The 16,198-nt window shown below is 32.8% G+C and overlaps 1 protein-coding gene across 1 annotated transcript in view; it reads right to left on the bottom strand.

Moving 5' to 3' along the window:
* Nucleotides 1-16,198, bottom strand: part of LOC129226777 (soluble guanylate cyclase 88E-like) — a 162,598-nt gene that overhangs the window by 132,642 nt on the left and 13,758 nt on the right. The window lies entirely within an intron of this gene.

Here is a 16,198-nt window from a genome sequence, read left to right as displayed (position 1 = left end):
CAAAATATGAATTAGTAAAAACAAATATCACTAAAAAGCCGTGCGTTTTATTTATTTAATTAAATAGTACACACACACTGACAAAAAAAAAGCTCTCTACTATTTTTCCCTAAGTGTGCAAAAAGTAGATTTTCCAAATATTTAAATGACTTTAAATTCATGTTTGCTCCGGAGAAGACTTGATTCAAAATTTTCATTATAATTACTATTAATGTTGCTGCTGTGAGGCAACGAATTTTTGTAACAATGGGTTTATATTTAATCATTTAATTGGGAAATTACATGAAATTTACTGTGTTTTCCATCATACCTTTTTTAAACTAAGTTTTCTAAAAATAAATTACAGCCTATATTGCTTCCTGATAATGTAGGGGAAGACCGTCTATATTGGACCCCCTAAGAACAAGTGGCCCGTGTCGCTAAATGTGAAGCAAAACAGAAATAAAAAATAGGGCATCTGAAGCCAAATTTATTTAGGAACCACCATAGGTACTTACATTTTCTGTAAATATGACGATAATTTTTAAAAAAATTATTTTTGACGAATTTGCAAAAGTCCAATTTAGGAATATATGCGCCTATATTGGACCATGCGCTTCCTAAATTGGACCGTAAGAGTTAACGACATAATAACTTGCATTTTAACTGTACAGTCTTTTTACAGGATTTGCAATAGAATTTCATTTGCTTTCCGCTAACTTGGGACAGTGTTGATGAACCCACTGATGGGATTTCATACACTAAATCATGCTTTGCACTTCATTCTTTTTGCTCCTTCTTTTTCGGTATTTTCTGTTCTGTGTTTTTTTTTTTTTTTTTTTTTTTTTTTTTTTTTTTTTTTTTTTTTTTTTTTTTTTTTTTTTTTTTTTGTGGTGATGACGTTAGAACGTTTTCCGAAGTAGGTTTCTTTCTTCTGCCTTCCACTTTTTATGCAAAGTTAACATGTGTGCCACTTTAACAAAATCATCAATAGAGCCGAAGATTATAACTTGATGATAACTAACCACTAATTCCTCGGAACGTGTATTAATTTTATCCATACATTGTTCTTGTGCAAATCTTGGACAGCTGACACCGAACATGTAGCATGTTTACTTTGGTAGTCTCATCTGGACTACAAACTATTGACTCGATTGCTGTAAAATCGCTGTTTTTAAACGCAATTGTATTAACTGGTCAGACTCCTGTTCTAGATAATCTTTCACAGAATATTTGTGACGCTTGCAGTTTGTCCATAAGAGTCACCTAACAGTTCTCTTATTTTATATTGGGTAATGGACCTCATTGGATGTTCTCGCACCCACGTATCACAGGTTCGATTGAAATGTTTGGACAGAGGTTTGTAAAAAGACACGTCTAAGGCTGTAATGGAAGTGTGTCATGGAAGAGAAAGCATTATTGCTCCGCTATCGTTAACCAAAATTATAGCATAGCCCCATTTCATCATTCCTACAAACAGCTAAGGCTCTTTCCATTATTTTTCCTTCCTAGGAACCCCCTTTTAGACATCTTCTAAAACCAAGAATAATAGAAATTAACGTAGTTTGAAATTAATAATTAAATCAGTCAAAGAAAAAAAAGGTAAACTAGCCCAAACTTTAGTCAATTAAAAAAGGGGGGGGTTATCTAACAAAACTGAAATGGAAGCTTCAGGCTAAAAAGAAAAGGGAAAACAAATTTTATGAGGTTGAAGCTTCTAAGCAACTTACTTAATAAAAAACAGTGTGAATGCTTTAGTAAACTTTAATTTATCTTGAGGTAATCCTAAATGCGTATTTAAATGTCACCACTAAATTATTTTCCATTTAAAAAAAATTAAAGTTTGTTTGAACTTCATGTTCTTAAACTGAACTACCGTTCTTTGTAATTAATAAAATAACCAGTCAACGAGTAACGTGAACGAGCACAAATTTCAGTCAAATTGAAAAACTATATTTAACAAAACTGAAATTGAAGTTTATTCGATAATCATCTGGTTTTATGGGTGGCAGCTTCAAGAAGTGTGCTTGAAAAAACAAAAAGCCAAAAAGAATTTTCGGAAATAGTGTTAAAATATGCTCAAAATAATCCTGTACGTTAGTAAGTTACTCTAATCACTTATTTTATAACGTGATAAGTAAAAAGCCTTGCTTAGTTACATGTTCTTAAATTGGACCACCGGTCCGATGTAGGAAAAATTTTTCGGTAAAATAAAGGAAAACATGCCATTTTTTATTATTTTATTTATACCTTGTCAATAAACTTCCCAACCGTGCATGTAAATACATTGCTGTAATCCCCACTAAATACTGTTTGAAATATTATAAAAGCAATTTTCTCAGTTCCAAATTTTTAGTATTATTCTACTAGATACAAGTTCTCAAAGTAAGATCGAACACGTTTTCAACACAAATCACATCGTAACTCAAGCTATGCAGATCGAAATGTGACGAAACTTCATCCTCAAAGGTTTCAGACACAAATCTTTGTATTTCCACCGCTAGAGTGTAGCACAGAACTTTACGCTAAATTTTAAACCCCCGGTCCAATTTAAGCAGTGATCCAATATAGGCGGTGTTCCCCTAGCTATCTGAGGTGAAAAAATGATTAAAATCGGTCCAATAGTTTTGAAGTTTACCCCTGACATCCTTACATACAGAAGTAGCCATTTATGTATATAGATAAATTCAGTGAAATCTCTTATTTCGCCTTCATAAATATTTAGAAAACTCTAAACTGTCTTCAATAACACGTCATAAAAACAGAAAAGTCAAATTCCACAGCAAAATCCATTAAAACTGTTCCAGAAAATTTTTCACAATTTCATCTTTTATAAAATGTGTAACCACTCTCAGCCGTAAGCAGACCAAGAGTTTCTGTAAAATAAATCAAATTTCAGCCTTTAGCAACTGTAAAGCTTTCCTCAAAATAAATTGAATTACACGCTTTTCTCGAGTATAAAAGACTTCTGTTTCACAGCTATAAGACAGCTAAAATATCCAAAACGGTTTGCAGGACCATAAAATATAGTTTTTAACTGAATCTACTATGAAAAATAGCAGTTCGGCAAAGTTCTTTTAAACTAAGATTAGGGATGTGCCGTTCATGTACGAACGGGTCTAAAAAAACCGAGCTCTGAAAAAGAAAGGTGCAGTATGTTTTCCTAAATCCGTTGAACGGCCGTTCTCGTGAAAGGGGAATAGGTTGAAACATCGTAATAATACACTTGGCGTAAAATACATTTTTTTTTTTTGGTATTACAATCAATTAAAATTTTTAAACTCTCTAGCTCTTTTAAATTTTCTTTTTCTCAATGCCACATTACATGTTTATTTCAAACGATTTTTAGTTTCTGCTTACTCCTCACTTCTCTTAAACTGATGCGTTGTAGTTCATTTGCATAGTTTCAATGTGTCCATCAGTAATATTGTGCTGAAATTGTTTGGGCTATAAAGAATATTTTGCACTTCCCATCCCACGCATCCAGTGGCGTAGCTACAGTGTTTGCCGCCCAGGGTGGTTCCTCAATTTGCCGCCCTTTAGTTGTGAAATAGCTAATACTTTAAACTGTCAAGAGTGTTGAAATTAAAATTAGAAATTTATCTAAAGAAAAAAGAGACGTAATTATTTTCTACATACTAACAAAAGAAAAAAAAACAAGGGAGGGTGGCTAATACTTGGAGAAAATTGCTAAATTGACGTAAAAAATCCAAAATTTAGCCAGTTTTTGGTAAAATAAAGGGAAAGGGCGGGTTGAGTTTGCTTCCGATTTTTTTCAAAACAGAAGTATCTTTTAGAGTTTTATTGTTGACGTTAGAGGATCTGTGGGTACTGTAGAGAAATTTTCCAAAATCAATGTTTTAAAATACAGCTTAGGCTACTTTGCGGAGAGGTTAAGAAAATCGGATAGTCAGATACTCAATTCGAAAACTTTCATCTCTGAAATATGCAGTTTTAGGCTATCTTTGGCAACGCAATTGCATGTGTATTCTAAGGCAGTTGCAAGCGTTAGGTGAGGGAGGGGTGTTGAGGCTTCTTACTGAAATATATTTTTTTTTTATTTAAATCAATTTTAAGGGTATCTTTGGTGATTTACTGGAATAGGGAAGGTTCGGCTTGTTTCTTTGAAATTTGTTCAGCACTTGAATCTCAAAGACGCAATTCTAGACTATCTTTGGTGACGTTAAAGGGTTCCCTAATACCTAATGGCACCAAAAATGTTGTGAAGCCGGGCGGCTCACTAATGGAAACTTTCCGTAATTGACACCCGACTTTAGTCTTTTTTTGATATTGATAATATTAGGAACAAAAGGAAGAAGAAGGAGGCTTCCCTCCTAAAATCTTTCTTCAAGCTGAAGTTCATTTTAGGCTATCTTTGAGAAGGAAGAATTAGCGAGCTCTCCCACCCACGCAAATTTCCATGAGCGAAATTTTGGGCTATCTGTGGGGATGTTAGGAAAAATTCTGAGAATTTTGGCTTTCTTTCCTCGGAAAGTTTTCAAAATTGAAGTTTACAAAACGCAGTTTTAATCTTTGGAAACTTTAGATGAGGGGGATGGTTAAGGTATCTTTCTCGGAAAAATTTCGAAACTGAAGTCTTTAAACACGTATTGATTACGATGACGTATTTTGATCACGTTAGGTGATAAAATATAGACAAGGTTCAAATGCTGTTTACAAAAATTGATATTGAAGTATCAAAGTTTTAAAAATGTAGTTTTAGGTTATATTTTGAGACTTTAGAAGAAATTGAGAAGATTTCTCCTGGAAAGTTTTCAGAATTAATGTCCTAAACATGTACTTTTTGGCTGTGTTTGCTACATTAGAGGAAAAGACAGGATTCGGGGTTCTACCCAGAAATTTTTAAACATTGCGGTCTAAAATCGTATTTCTAAGCTATCTTTGGTGATATCAGGAAAAGAGATGAAAGATTCGATAGCTCTACCTCCTAAAAAACATTTTGAAGCTATCTTTCACGCTGTTAGACTCCAGACGGTGGAAGGCAGTGTTGCCAGATTGGGGGAAATTCCCCCATTTTGGGAAATCTGGTGCTCTCTGGGGAAATTTTGGGGAAATGGGTTTTGAGGGGAATTCTTTGGGGAAAAATTTTTTTCTTGGAGAAAACCTGGGGATTTTTTTTTTTTTTTTTTGTATTAAAATTCACGTCTTGACAGCTGGTAGTTATATTGTTTGTATCAAAATAACGTTGTTTCAGCTTCGCTCAACTTCATGGACTTCGCATTTCGCATTATGTGGAATATTATGCTACGGAATTCGCATTAATAGTTAAAATATTCGGTTATTTCTTATCTCTCGGTCAGGCGCTTGTATTTATGACTAGTGGCACCTGCACGACTTTGCCCGTAGTAGAAAATTAAAAGGTATTTTGGTTTCCCTGTATATTTACAAATAATGCACGATGAATTTCTTGCCAATTGGCTTGCCCACGTTACGGTTCCACATTATGATAACTTGGTAATTTAGTCATCCATCTTATGATAATTTTTCTGGGGAAAATGTTCTTAAAATTGGAATAGAAAAATAACTAAGTCGAATTTTCGAAAAATCGCTCAAAGGTGCACACCCCCAAACTACAAACTAATTCTTTGCCAAATTTCATGAAAATCGGTCGAACGGTCTAGGTGCTATGCGCGTCACAGAGATCCTGACAGAGAGAGAGAGAGATCCGGACAGAGAGACTTTCAGCTTTATTATTAGTAAAGGTTAAAAAAAAAAAAAGATAAAGATAAAGAAGACAAAAAAAAGCGAAAATGGGAAGAAAAAAAAAAGTTGGGGAATTTTATAAGAAAATTTGGCTATTTGGGGAAAAAAAAATTTCAAGAGACAAAAATATCAGAGGAAGTCGATTCATTTTATGAAAATATTAGTGGAAAAATAATTTTTGAATTTGGGGAATTTTGATAGAAAACATCGCTTTTTGGGGAGAAGTTGGAATGGAATTGGGGAAATCTGGATTTGAACATCTGGCAACACTGGTGGAAGGTGGAAGAAGTTCCCAACCGGAATTATTTTTAACTGAATATACGCTAAAAAACAATTTTAGACTATTCTTGGCCAAGTTGAGGGACCAAATCAAGTGTTGAAAAATGAAATTCGTTTACCCCCCATAAGGAATAGACTAACATATGATCCAAAGTTGTCGCATAGATTTTCTACTCTCAAAAACAAGAAAACAGAAATCCCTCGAATACAAAACTCTTGTAATGAATGAGAAATCAAAGTAAACCCTGCAACATACAATGCCATCCCCTGTGATAAGCAATAAATTGTTTCGTGTACCATTTTCCCCCCTCCCTTCTTTTCTTACTATCTTGTCACCATTTTCTTGAAGTTAAGAAAAAAGCTTTTGGTCCACTAGGAGGTTTTCAAGAAACTCTTTCTCTTAAAAAACAGTGTTAACTCTTTCTTATAACGAAAATTGAAAAACTTCATTGTCTTCTTCCTCCTGGATGTAACTTCTACAGTCTAAAAAAAAACATTGGTCCCATGACTGTCTACTGCCGCCCCCTCAGAAATAAAACAAGGAATTGTACTGATATGCTACCATGAAAGACTTATAAAAGTTTTTAAAAAAATCATAAAGTATATAAGTAATTTTAATTTAGTAGCGACCCAAGTCTTACAATTCGAAGATTTTCATTTTGCCTGCTGTAACAGATTAAAACAATAATTTCCTTATTTGGAAAAAAAAAGTCTCCACATTAAAAGGGTTAATTTGCCGCCCCACGAAAAGTGCCGCCCGGGGCGGACCGCCCCCTCCGCCCCTCCCTAGCTACGCCACTGCACGCATCTATCAAAATCCTTCTCACGCTTTCTTTCTCCTAAACTATTTATAAAAGTAAGCTTTATCTCTTTTCTGGCGATCTTTCTGTCTTATAGTATCCCTGTCACCTACCTTTCGGCATTGGAGGTATGATCGATAAGGCTTCGGGCTCGTAACCTAAGGATCCCGGACTCGATGCCAGTCGCTCGAAGATCCTCCGTGTTCGTTAATGGTGACTGGAGCACGTCAACTATATCGTGTTCGCAAAGTCTTCCAAGCGAAACGATACTTCTGGTGGTGCTGGACCAGGAATTACTCTGATTCTGGTCAAAATAAAAAAAAATAAAAGAAACAGAGCTGTCTTCATGGCCCCATCCAACCGGTTAAAAATGGTGGTAAGTACGGGAAATTCTGGAGTGTGTTATGATGTGATATCAACTACCACCCATATTAATTTTGCTTTGTTTTTGTCCTAATGATCCGATGAAGCATTTTCAATGTTCGTGAGTAATTCTCGCCGAGAGATCAAATGCAACTAGGAATTGCAATACCAGATCAAAAATGAAGTACCGGTATTCGGTATTTTTAAAACGTGATACCGGAATACCGGTATTAATACCGGTATTACAAATTTCTCAAACAGTGATCGGAAACATATTGTTTCGTTGCCATATTTAATAAGTTTGTGCAAAAAAATATTTTATTCATGAAAACGTATTGTGAGCAAAAATAAAATAAAGCAACAAATATCGCAAAAAGAAAAAAAAACACGTCAATAATAGTAAGAAACATAATGCATCTATTGAATTATCTCTAAGCCTAAAACTCCTTTTAATGCACAAATTTCCAGCAGCTGAAAATACTCTTTCTGAATTCACGCAGGCCGGTGGTACTGTTTATAAGGTACGATACGCGTCCTCTAATTGCCTCGAAATCCTTTTTTAACCGACTTCAAAAAGGAGGCGGTTATTAGCTCATACCGTATGTATGTTTTTTTTTTTCTGCAAACAATTTGATCTTTTGTGTGTGCGTGCGTTATTCGTGTAATATGTGAATTATGATTATTATTATTATTTTGAATTTATACCTTGTTGTAATTTCTCTCCGAGATTTGTGTTTGCTTTTTATTCGCCTTCTGCTTTGAAATTTACGATGAACTTAATTAAATTTGATCTTGTTAGTTTCTTTTATATTCGTTTTTGTTTCTTTTTTTTTTTATTTGTAATTAAAATGACTCAAGTTTCTGAAAATGTGTTCCAGCTGACTATGCCTTACCAAAATGCAAATTTTCAAGTCACTATAAAATTTCTAAATATTATCTTGTCAAATATAAAGCTAAATAATGAGACAGGACAATACACCAATACCGGTGAGAAAAATTATCATTTGTTATGCTAACAAGAAAAAGCTTTTGTGAAAATTCAGTGGAATTGACACAAATATTTAAAAAATAATATAAAGTATTACTGCAATCGATGATTTTAATAAATTATTCATAGGACAAATGCATTCAAAATTGCTCCTGAAATTAACTTTCACGAAAGGGAACGTGATTCGTCAGGGAAATGGGAAAGAAATAAAAACATGGTGCACAAAAACGCGTGAAAATGAGATCCATCTCATCGTCTAGTTATGAAAATATCATTTTGAAATGTATTCGCTACTTGTGCTTAATAATATTCTATTAGATCGTGCTTTCAAAGCCAAATTTTTGCAACAATAGATTGATTTTCGTACTGTATTATGGAAAAAGAAATGTAAGTAGTATTAAAACAAAAATAGATATCTAATAAATTAAACTGAAAACTGTTTAATTAAAAATATAAATTATTTTCAGCTAATACTGAAAATACCGGTATTTTACCTCAGTAAATACCGGTATTACGAAATTTCAAAATACCGGTATTCGGTATACCGGTATTGCAATCACTAACTGCAACGTTTTTTAAAGATCGACGTCATTCAAATAAACGAGTTCACTGTACGGGTTAAAGAAATGAGAGATCATCCGATGAACGAATCACTAAAAATAACGATACTGCTCATCTCTACTTCAGACCATCTCTGAAACATACTGCATTATAATATTGTAAAATATAGTACGGTCACGTGGAGTAAAACGAGTCATAGTTTGAAATGGGTCACTTAATTATATAATTCAAGTTGAAAGTGACATTTTTCAACAACTTTTTGTAGAATTGTTTATCAATATGTTGGGCTATCGTGTCCTCTCTATTTTATTCACAGAGATTTATGGATTTTAAGCATCTGGAACTACTCAAATGTTTCAAATTTTAGAGACTTTCCTTGATTCGCGTCTTCAGATTTAAATCTTTTCTAAAAGCTTTTCCGTCATATATTTGATTCAGCTTATGCTTGTTTTACTTGCTCTGTCATGTCAGCATTTTAATCGTCGCCAAATACAAAAATTATAAAGATAACTAAAGGACCCGACAGACGTTGTTCTGTTCTAACTTTGTAAATTGAAAAGTTAAAAAAATTCAATAAACTATCAAGTGTTTGAACCGTTTTGTCGAAAAAAATAAGTAAAAAGAAAATGTTTTAAGCTGAATGGTGTCAGAATGCGTATATTTATTACAACTTGATTTATTTAGTGCCCTCTGAGCAGTTGTTTTATTAAATATTTTTTCTCCCGTACTTGATGGCTTGTTCCTTCAGCCATAGTCAAAGGATAAGAGCGTCCTCAGATATTAAGTGCAAAAACTAATTACCCATCTATAACAAAAGGGAAATCCCGCTGAAGCATCCCTCATATGAAAAAGAATAAAACAATCGAAAGGATATCGTTTAAAAAATAATAAAGGTAAAAACAATTGTCTGAATAAGCGAAAATCACTCACCCCCCCCCCCCCTCCCGATGTAAAATAAACATATTCTTCAACTAAAATGACTAAACACACTTCAAAAACGAAAAACAATTCTTTGCCATTTGAAATATTTCGCCAAATAAACAAAAAACACAATAAATTTCATTAACAGTAGCTTTAAAATGTAAACAAATGATCACGCAACTGTATTGTTTGTAGCCAAAGTCGCCCAGCCACCACGGTACTGTAATCCAGCCGATCAGTGAGCGAAGCTAACTCCGACCGATTAGAGGTCCGATCTTTTGAACGAAAACTTTTAAATCTTCATATATTGCTTAATTTGTTCTTTCCACCGAAGATATAGATCTTCTACTGCACTGATCTTTTGTGTACAGAACTACCCTGTTGTAATTTATCTGGACGAAAATAATAAAAAAATTCTTCTTTAAATTACCTATTACTTAAATTATTTATCATATTTTCCTTTAATAATGTAGGGTAGACCAGGGCACGTTTACGAGGACTTTTTTCAATGAATTTTCTAATTTTTCTGTTTTAACCTAGGAAATTTTAGACATTGCGGTTTTATGAAGTAGTTAACGGAGTCACAATTGGTATATTCAGTTGTTGCTCAGCTTATGATTTTAACCGATAAAAAAAAAATATTTTTGAGTCCACGTCGGTTGCGTAAATTTATCCCGGGCACGTTTACGCATATTCATTTAGACACCTAACGTGTTTATGTTATTGTTTTGAACATAATGTCTTACCTTAAATTTATTACAGACTGAATAGTGTATCAAGTTGAAGCTGAAGGAGCATGAAGACAGCACTATATGATTGTAAGCTATAAGATACGAATGTGTTAATTAAAAATGAAATGGTAATTTTCAAGACTAAATAGCCGGAAAATACTAAAAATGTTTGAGACAGATGGGACTGAATAAAGTGTCAGAGGCACTTTTAAGTAAGAAACAGTGAGAACGATCATAAAGGTGCTTCGACGTTCAACGCGTAAACTTGCCCCGTCGCCAAGTTTGGATTTATTTTCAACGTGCATAAAATTAATAACATTTCAGTTCATACAAATGCAATTCTTAAAAAAGGATAAAAGTCTGCCAATTTTTATATATTTGTTTCTTTTTGACTGAGCATTATTTATTCCCAATAAGCTTCAAATCGTTCAACACAAAATTTAATCAACTTGGAAGAAAACAGATTATTCTTTCTGCATGCTGGATTAAAGCTGGACTAATGCTCAAAAACTTGTGAGAATATCTGGTAGGGAGTAGCATCAATCTGTTATGACTGTTGGCTCTCCAGTTATAATTTGTTTTGAAAAAAGGGCACTGCGTAAACGTGCCCCGGTCTACCCTACTGATTAGTTTGATAATCCATAAAGTATTCTTGATATTGGTGCCAAAACTCAAATAGATTTGAGCCGAGAAACAAATGTTGCTTGGTACGGTACTTTCTGATCATATGGTTAAGAAAACCTAAAGCACCAATCCGGTCACATGGTTCAACTACGACGACAGAACACACGTTTTGCGTGAACCTTCGAGTACTTTATTTTAAAATATATCTCGGGACCTAAATCGTTGTTTTCAAGAAATTAAGGCTTCAATATCTCTCTCTCTCTCTCTCTCTCTCTCTCTCTCTCTCTCTCTCTCTCTCTCTATATATATATATATATATATATATATATATATATATATATATATATATATATATATATATATATATATATATATATATATATATGTTCTATCTATTCTCAATTGACATATCACAGTAGGAAATTTCATTACAAAAAGCAGAGATGGCTTTCTTATTGTCCTTCGGCAACGAGTTAAATATTTATTTCAGTTCTCGCTCAACAACAGGTTAAAATAAATATTAATCATTTGGTAGATATAACCATCCAATGTTTAAGGTAATTAATTAAGAAAATCGTTTCCGATTCGATCCATATCGCGCTTCTAGACCATGCTCTCCCCAACTTAATCACACAGAAAAATGTGATCAAAATCGGTCCAGCCTTTTAAAAGCCTTATGGTGACAAACGTCCGCACAGGATATTTTTATACATTAAGATTTTGGAAAAAAATTTAAAAACGAATTAATATTAAGTTTGAAGTTTAGCAAGCATATATGTCGGACTTGTAGAAAGGTTTAAGCCTTATCCCCGCCCCCTCCCCCCGTTTCGCAGACACTTAAAATTTTTTCGATGCACAGGGTGTTCCGTTTTAACCTGCAATATTTCTATTTTCGCAACCGCAGTCCTAGATGCATACTTCCAATTGCAAAAATGTTCAAAATCAGATGCAGTGTTAAGATATTGAAATTTGAAGCAAAAATGAAAATGAGTCAAAAAATAAAAATAATAAATTTTTATGCGGGCCCTAGGTCCTCTAACTTATATTGGGAGAAATAATCCCTACTTAAAAATTATTCCAAACCAAAAAGTTTGATATTAGTACAACCAATATTCACCGAGAGATGAAACGTAGCGTCTTTTACCTCACACAACTTTACACTTGCTGTCAATAACACCTTTTGAGGGGAAATATAATGATTAGCAAGGGTCTAAAATCATATGTGTGCACGGTGTGTGGTTTTTCGCATTGTTCGGGGTTTTTTAGTTGTTTTTGCGTTTCATAGCATATCATTTGCATTTATTTTTTAATAACAATAAAAGGTAAAAATATTTCTTTTTCTTTTTTTTTTTTTTTAACCTATCATTCAACCTTTCATTCTTTTGAAAGAGCTATAAGTTTCAATCTCATCTTCTGTATGGTCCCTTAAAACTTTGAACTTGAATATCTCCTAGCGTTTTGGCAGCACAAATGTCAAATTTTTTGTGCTAGTATTGTTTTTCAATGGATATTATTTCCCTAAATAAAAGTTAGGGGACATAGGGCCCGTACAAAATGTTGAATTTTGTATTTTTTGACGCAATCCTTTATTTGCTACAAACTTTCAATATCTTAACTCTGCATCAGATTTTGAACATTTTTGCAATTGGAAGTTTGCATCTAGGACTAACGGTTGCAAAAATAGACGTCTTTCAGGTTAAACCGGAACACCCTGTGTCTGTGTATCAAAAGATAAGATTAAAACTGAAGAACAGGCGTGACGGAAATTTTGTGTCAGCGAAAAGTAGGGGGCAGTTTTGGAACTTTACAAATTTTCAAGCTTTAGAGACTTTCCTTTATTTGCGTCTTCAATTTAAAAGCGTTTCTAAAAGCTTTTCCGCCATATACTTCTTTTACCATATGCTTGATTGTACTTGCTTTGTCGTGCAGGTTGAATGGAACAACCTTTTCAATCATATATATATATATATATATATATATACTAGCTGCTTCGCCCGGCTTTTCACACTGCACCTCGAAAACAATAGTTACGTCTAGTGACCACGTTCAACAAACAGGCTTGAACAAAAAAAAAATCAGTAAAATTTTGCGGCAGATTGCGGAAAAATAACCAAAAAGTAAACATTTAAAGTCCTCCGATTGCAGGAAAAGCCTCAAAACAAAAACCAAAATGTTAGTTGTTTATATTCGAGAAAAAAAAATTGCAACAGATCTTTCATTTAATAATTTTCTTCACGCTACAAATTTAAAAAAAAAGCATTGTTACGGAAAGTTGAGAAAAAGCACTGAATAATAATTTGAATGGAGGAAAGCCCTCTAAAAATAGGGATTTTATGTCGAAATCTAAGTGTCATAGTTAATAGTTTTTAATTGTTATCTTCGCTAATTATTGTTGGAAGATTATGTTAAATAGCCAAACATAAAGACAGAAAGATTACGAATCCATCGATACCCCTGGTTTGATGGTCAGTTCACTGTCGTTCGGGAGAAGTAACTACATACGCCAAGTTTTTAATTGTATATATATATATATATATATATATATATATATATACAGTCTGAGTAAAAACTTTAAGGCCAGTATAATTTTCTTTGAAAAAAGGAAAATGAAATTAAAGGGATTTTAATATTATTGTATTATTAATTATTAATGTTCATTAGTAAGAAATAACGCAACAGACAGGATTTGTAAAGCATGCAATAACCAGAAAAGCAGTGGTTTACTCAAAGTTAGCATTTCAGCTTGAGTAAAAACTTCAAGGCCACTAGTATTTTTAAAAAACTGCAAGTACTTGTACTATAATAAATGTCACCTCAGTTAACAAGATTGTGGAAACCTTTCAACTTGCAGTTTTGTGATTATTTTTATCAAAGTTTTTGTCCTACTTGTGACGATATCGTAAGGTAAAAAGTTAACTGTTCAAGAAAGAGGGCAGATTGAAGCTTTTTCTTCAACAAGGATAAGCAGGCGTACTATTGCGAAAGAATAGGAAGATAGAAGACTGAAGTCAACATTTTTGTTTGATTTAAGTACATTAGGGTAAAAAGAAAACCCGGGAAAACTTAGAGCTTTGTCCTCGCGTCATGGAAGAAGAGTTTGGAAATTATTATTTTACCTGAAAAGTACTCAACCAGGAAACTTATTCAGACGATAGGTTTAAGTGTTTGTCAAAAACGATATACAATACAATTAGAAAGTGTGGAAATTTTATTAATGCTGCAAAATAGCTTAAACCTCATTTATTGAAAATGCACAATATAGAGCGTTTCAACTTTAGCTAGAAAATTATGACCTGGGATAACCAATGAATACAAATAATTTTTTCTAACGAAAAGAAGTGGAGTTTGGATGGACCAAACGGACGGAAGTACTTTTGGCATGATTTACGAAAAGAAAAAGAAATATTCTACAAGCGCCAATGAGATGAAGGCTCTGTCAGAACCTTGAGAGTGCTTTGCTTACAATAGTGTGTGCTCAGTTGAGTTTGTTTCAGGTAAAATGAACTCACAAACATATCAAAATGTCCTCCCATGTCATCTTTTACCAAATGCTGAATTTATTGCTGGATAAAATTGAAAATATCAGAAAAACAATGCATCTATCCGTCCGAGTAACAGTGCAAAAAATAGGCTCCAAGTAAACAATGTTGAAACTTTGAAATGACCAACTAAGTCTCCAGATCTTAACCCAATAGAGAACTTATCTGGTGACTCAGCAAGAAGAGTTTATGCAAAGGAGAGACATTTTACTTCATCAATAGAGCTGAAATCTACCATAGAAGATGAATGGTAAAAAATATATCCTGAACCTTGTCAAAAACTAGTTTCATTCATGAAAACAAGAATATTTGAAGTAATTTGAAGGAATGGCTCCCACACAAGCTTATAAATATTTGAATATTTGTCCTCATATGCTTTTTTCTATGTTGGCCTTAAAGATATTACTCAGGTTCAAATATTGATCTGTAATATTTTCTGATAATGAAACACTTATAATTAAATTTTTTTGTCTTTTTTACTTCTATTTAAGGTTAATAATTATCACTCATATGACGTTTTGATCCTAAGATTAAGGTGTGTCCAATTTCTCAAAAAAAAAGCACTGGACTTAAAGTTTTTACTCAGACTGTATATATATATATATATATATATATATATATATATATATATATATATATATATATATATATATATATATATATATATATATATGTATGTATGTATGTATGTATGTATGTATGCAGTAATTATAAAGTTAATTGTTCATTTTGAACTTAAACTGGCATAAAATTGTAGATTGTGAGCTAGTGAAACTTTTCAATCTTTTGAAATAATTCAGATTTTCCATGGTTTCCTCTATCCAAGTCATCAATTTAAAACTTTAAAAATAATTTCTCAACATGTATTGTTGTTTGTAATAATCATTTATGGCAAAAAAACTAAAAAATAATCTAAAATCTTTCTTTTTCAAATACTGACATTCGTTCAAAGATAAATATTTCTATTACATGGCTAAAAGAACTTTTTTGAAAGTTTTAGAAGTTGTGGAAATCGTCTCAAATATCGAATTTGTGGGGCCTTTTTTCTCCTTACATTATTTTTTTTACTATCGGTTTATGATTTCACATGATTTTAGCAAATAGAAACAAAATACATTTCTATAGAAATGAAAATCTTGAACGAAGTAATCATTTTAATTCCTCTCTAAGTTGATTAATTCTCTAGAATAAAAACAGGATTATGTGTAAACAAGGTTTTTTCATCGAATGTATGTGGCTTAGCGAATAGCCACAGTTTGTTTGTTTTTTCCCCCAAAGAAAGACTTGCATCGTTTTAGAGCTATTCATGATGTACTAAAACATCTTTTGAGAAAAAATTTCCGAAAGATAAAGTCTTTTTATGTTTTCTAAAAACGTCAATAAAAAGTAAACTCTCCGTGGGAGATTCTAAAATTTCCTTTCTTTCTGCTTCTCTTTTAAGTATACTATATATCGAAGGTATTTAATGCTCAATCGATAGAGAAAATCTGGAATAATTGTATAGACAGGCAAAGAAAATAAGAGCATGGGAAGATGGCTGTTGCTCATAGTTGATTTAAGTTAAAAAAATTTAAGAATATTGATTTAAGCAAAAATATTGACACACGACGCACAGTGGGGCGAAAAAACGCCAAAAAGCGCTTATAACTGAGTTTTTTTCCTATATTAAACCAATTGAGGATTAATAAA

Source organism: Uloborus diversus, chromosome 7 (assembly GCF_026930045.1).
Source record: "Uloborus diversus isolate 005 chromosome 7, Udiv.v.3.1, whole genome shotgun sequence".
Lineage (NCBI taxonomy): Eukaryota > Metazoa > Arthropoda > Arachnida > Araneae > Uloboridae > Uloborus > Uloborus diversus.
The sequence above is the reverse complement of the archived record's forward strand: the minus strand, read 5'-3'. Positions and strand labels throughout refer to the sequence as shown.